Raw genomic sequence first — 5497 nt, 5'->3', positions numbered from 1 at the left:
TCTGAAACAAGCATCACAAGCAAGGGCAAGTAGGAACAAAGATCCCCAGCATACAGGGGTGGGGAGATGCCTTAATGATCCCGGGACAGGGGCATGGAAACATGGGGAGGACTTGGCTGTATCAGGACCTGGAGAGAACATCCCAGGATGACTGGCCTTGATGTGCAAAACTGTGGAGGGTGCTAACCCTCGTGGTTCTGGCCCCTTGGAGGAACCAAGACAAGTGACACACTTGGGCTTTCTCCTGGGGCCACAGGAGCCAAGGGAGGAGCTAAGTAGGGATGAGACAGGGAAAGATTTGGTTAGAGAGAGACTCCTCTTTGGGAACCGAATTGTGGTCGCTGGAGGGAGCAAGACCGGAGGCTTCTAGGCCAGGAGGGAGGCGGCTGCAGGGCCAGGCGTCACCCGGGTCCAGGTGAACAAAGTCAGAGGCCTGAGGTGGGACTGTGGCCGTGAGAATGGAGGAAGGGAGGGATTTGAGACATTTTCCGGAAGCCAAGTTTGCGAAGCTCTCGCCTCATGGGAAGGCATCGGTGAAATTCAGAGACGTGTAAAGAGCTTTCCAGGACATTGACTGAGCTGACTCACATGGGTGAGGACGCCTTTCAAGGGGAAGTGAATTGTGCTCAGTACAAGCTGGACCAGACAGAAGTTTGTGGGCACCTTCCAGGTGGAGGCAGGGCTAGGATACAAACTTCCTGAACGGGTCATGCAGAGAGAGGCAGGAAGCCCTGGGCCCCGCTCTGAGCTAGTAGCCACAGCTGGGGTAAAATCATTCCAACAAGGATCATTGTTGCCTATTCCATTCATTAATTCCACATTTCCTGGACCCCATTTATTTCTTCTTTGTTCACCATGTACATAAATATTGACTAATGACAATGCCTAGACCTGATTAGATGAAGTGGTCGACAGGGTAATGGCCCCCAAAGATGTCCACTTGCTAATCCCTGTGAAAGAAGTTAGCCAGCTTGCTTTAGGCACAGAGTAAGGGAAGGGTCCCTGGAGAACCTCTGACCCACCTCATAAGCAGTTACACCAGATGTCTTGTGCAGATAAGGGAACTTGCACAGAGGGCTTGCCTAAACACCCCAGCAAGGGACTAACGGCCCACATATGCACTTGGGGAATGGGGTGGAGCCATCAGGAATTTGCACCTTATACAAACAGGGGACCCAGCCCCCATCAGCTTATATAAAAGCCCTTTGGCCAGTTGCAGTGTCTCATGCCTGTAATGCCAGTATTTTGGGAGGCCAAGGTGGGTGGATCACTTGAGGTCAGGAGTTCAAGACCAGCCTGGCCAACATGGTGAATCCCCATCTCTACTATAAATATGAAATTAGCCGGGCATGGCGGCTCACATCTGTAGTCCCAGCTACTCAGGAGGCTGAGACAGGAGGATCGCTTGAACCCAGGAGGCAGAGGTTGCAGTGAGCTGAGATCGTACCACTGCACTCCAGCCTGGGCAGCAAGAGCAAAACTCCTACCCCACCCGCCCACAAAAAAAAACCCACAAAAAACCAAAACAACAACAATAACACCTTTTATTCAGCTGTGAGGGGGTAACCGAGAACGTGCTTTCAGGAACCCTCTCTTTGCTGAGAGCTTTCCTTTCACTTAACAAATTCTACTCCACTCCCCTACATGACTAATATTCCTGGTCATGAGACAAGAACCTGGACCTAGCTGAGCTAAGGAGTCAAAAATCCTGCATCATCTGGAAGCTGTGAATATGTTGCCACACAAGATAAAGGAACTTTTACCCTGCAGAGTCAAGAGCCAAGAGTTGAAAAAAAAAAAAAAAAAAAAAAAAAAAAGGGATTTTGCATATGTGATTAAGTTCAAGATCAAGATCTTGAGATGGGCAGAAGATCCTGGGTTATCCAGATGGGCCCAGTGTCACCACAGGGTCCTTATAAGAGGGAAAGGGGGAGAATCAGAGTCCGAGAGAGAAGACGTGAGGATGGAACAAAGGTCAAAGAGGAGAAAAGATGTCACGAAGTTGACTCTGACAACTGAGAAATGGGCCATGAGCCCAGAAATGCAGGTGGCCGCTGAATGGTAGAAAAGGTGAAAGAACAGAGTCTCCTCTGGAGCCTCCAGAAGGAACCAGCCTTGATTTTATAGCCCAGTGAGTTCTGTTCCATCCTTCTGACCCCCAGAACTGTAAGAAAAGAAATTGTCTTGTTTCAAACCACGAACATTGGGGTAATTTGTTAGAGCAGCAACGGGAAAATAGCACAGGTGAGGACTAATCGCACTGCTTCCTCCCCAAATCCCACAATAAACTCAGAGCTATTCTTTCCATTTTATGTAAGAGGACATTAGGGCTGAGGAATTACAGATAATCTCTCTGAGTTGGCACACTTGGTGGTGATGGATTGAAGATCCAAATAAGGAGTCAAAAAATTATGGAATTCGATGGAGGGCCCCTGAGGCCTGGGCAGGGCAGGTGTGGCTGCAGAAGGAGTCCCAGGAAGATGCCCGTCTGGCCCTGATCCAGATTACTCTCCGGTGCAGGGAGCAGACAATAAACCATGAACATAATTATGCAGTTGTGAGTTATTGCTTGATGGACGGGAGCTGGTGCAGTGAGAGAAATAGGGTACCAACATGAGGCAGACTCTCGAGTGCAGGAGGCCCAGTGTTGTGGGCAAACGCAGTCTGGATACCACGGTAAAGGGACGTCCAGAGGAATAAGCAGGGAGGCCGATGCAGCCTGGTTCTCAGCTGTGTCCTCCTCATTGGATTCTCCAGGGATTCTGTCCTGTGAACTTCTCTTCTCTACCTGCAATCAGCTCTTCCCCTTTCAAATGCCTTTTACTTTTGGTAAAAAGAAAATGCAGAACGTAAACATCACCATTGTCATTATGTTTAGGTGCATGGTTCAGTTCTGTGAGGCATATTCACTTTGTTGTACAACCAATTTCCAGAACTCTTCCATATTGCAAAATTCACTCTGTACCCACTAAACAGCGACTTTCCATTTTCCCTCTCCTGGGTGCCTGGCAAACACCACTGCACTCACTGTTTGTGTGAATATGACTCCCCTAGGAATCTCAGTAGGTGAAACTGTACATATTTGACTTTTCATGACTACTGTATTTCCCTTAGGATAATGTCCTCAAGGCCCAGCCTTGTGGTAGCAGGTGCCAGAGTTTCTTTTCTTTTTAAGGCTGACAGATTCGAATGTATGATTTTACCACCTTTTGCTTACCCATCTACCTCTCCAGAAAAGACTGGATTGTTTCCACCTCTTGGCTCTGGCAAATGATGCTGCCATGAGCACGGGAGTATAAATATCTATTCAAGTTCCCTCTTTCTCTTTCTTTCTTTCTTTCTTTTTTCTTTCTTTCTTCCTTCCTTCCTTCCTTCCTCCTTCTTCCTTACTTCCTTCCATTCCTTCCTTCCTTCCTTCCTTCCTCCTTCCTCCCTCCTTCCCTTCTTTCTTTTCTTTCTTTCTTTTCTTTCTTTCTTTTCTTTCTTTCTTTTTTCTTTCTTTCTTTCTTTCTTTCTTTGAGACAGAGTCCTTGCTCTGATTGGCCCAGGCTGGAGTGCAATGGCGTGACTCAGCTTCAAGCACGTCCGCCTGTTGGATTGAATGATTCCTTGCCTCAGCTCTTCCAAGTAGTCTGCGGATTACAGGAGCCTTGTCTTTATGTTGTTTATTTTTAGTGTGTGACGGTGGCTATCACCACTGTGTAGCTTCGGTCTGTATCCATGACCTAGGCGATCTGCCCCGCCCTGTTCCAAGTGCTATGGTTGTGTGTATGTGTACACCTGTGTCTCAAGTTCCCACTTTCAATTCTTTGCAGGCTAGACAGCAAGTGGTTGTGCTGTTTTGGTTTGTCTGTTTAATCCTGATTTTTTTATTTGTTTTTTATTTTTATTTTATTTATTTTTGAGATGGAGTCTTGCTCTGTCGCCCAGGCTGGAGTGCAGTGGCACGATCTCGGCTCACTGCAAGCTCCGCCTCCCGGGTTCGCACCATTCTCCTGCCTCAGCCTCCCAAGTAGCTGGGACTACAGGCGCCCGCCATCTCGCCTGGCTAATTTTTTTTTTTTTTTTTTTTTTTTTTTTTAATTTTAGTAGAGACGGGTTTTCACCATGTTAGCCAGGATGGTCTCTATCTCCTGACCTCGTGATCCGCCTGCCTCGGCCTTCCAAAGTGCTGGGATTACAGGCGTGAGCCACCACGCTCGACTCTATTTTTAATTGTTGGAGGAATTGCCATACTCTTATCAATCTCTTTCCCCTTGTCATCTCTTGTCATCACTTTACACTATAAAGATTTACTGTAGAGTAGTCCCCCCATCCACAGTGGATAGCTTCCAAGACTCTCAGTGGATGCCTGAAACCACAGACAGGGCAAACTCTACATATGCTATGTTTTTATACACACACACACACACATGTATGTATATCTATGATAAATTTTATATATATTTTTTGAGATAGTCTCGCTTTGTCACCAGGCTGGAGTGCAGTGGCGCGATCTCAGTTCACTGCAAGCTCTGCCTCCAGGGTTCAAGAGATTCTCAAGAGGTCTCAGCCTCCTGAGTAGCTGGGACTACAGGCACGCACCGACATGCCTGGCTAATTGTTTTTTGTATTTTTAGTAAAGACAGGGTTTCACCATGTTGGCCAGGATGGTCTCGATCTCTTGAGGCCTCCCAAAGTGTTGGGATTACAGGCGTGAGCCACCACACCCGGCTTAATAAATTTTACTTTATAAATGAGCACAGTAAAAGATGAACAACAATAACTAATAATAAAATAGAGCTATTATAACAATATACTGTAATAAATGTTATGTGAATGTGGGCTCTCTTTGTTATAATACCGTAGTAGTGTACTCTCCCACGGGTAAGTGAAACCACAGAAATGGAAAGATAAGAGATAAAGGGGAGGACTGCATAAATATTATCAGCTGTTAGAATCATTATAACCTCAACACTTTCAACCTGGACAACTCTCCTGATCGCCAGACATTTGCACACAGCTGTCTCCCTCTTATCCACATTCGGATGTCAGGGGGATTCTCAGAATTATCATTGCCCCTGAAAGCCTCCCTCTACAGTCTTCCATGGACACGGCTCCTTCCTTCCAGGTGCCGAGGGGAACATGCGGGCCCCATCCTTGCTCTTCCTTTCCCATCGATGACACCATCCATTAGAAAACCCTGCGAGCCGCTGGGCGCGGTGGCTCACGCCTGTAATCCCAGCACTTTGGGAGGCCGAGGCGGGTAGATCACGAGGTCAGGAGATCAAGACCAGCCTGGCTAACACAGTGAAACCTTGTCTCTACTAAAAAAAAAAAAAAAAAAAAAAAAAATTAGCCAGGTGTGGTGGCTGGCACCTGTAGTCCCAGCTACTTGGGAGGCTGAGGCAGAAGAATGGCGTGAACCCAGGAGACAGAGCTTGCAGTGAGCCGAGATCATGCTGAGATCGCGCCACTGCACTCCAGCCTGGGTGACAGAGCAAGACTCTGTCTCAAA

This window comes from Rhinopithecus bieti, unplaced genomic scaffold, assembly GCF_001698545.2.
Source record: "Rhinopithecus bieti isolate Rb0 unplaced genomic scaffold, ASM169854v2 scaffold_2723, whole genome shotgun sequence".
Classification (NCBI taxonomy): domain Eukaryota; kingdom Metazoa; phylum Chordata; class Mammalia; order Primates; family Cercopithecidae; genus Rhinopithecus; species Rhinopithecus bieti.
The sequence above is the reverse complement of the archived record's forward strand: the minus strand, read 5'-3'. Positions refer to the sequence as shown.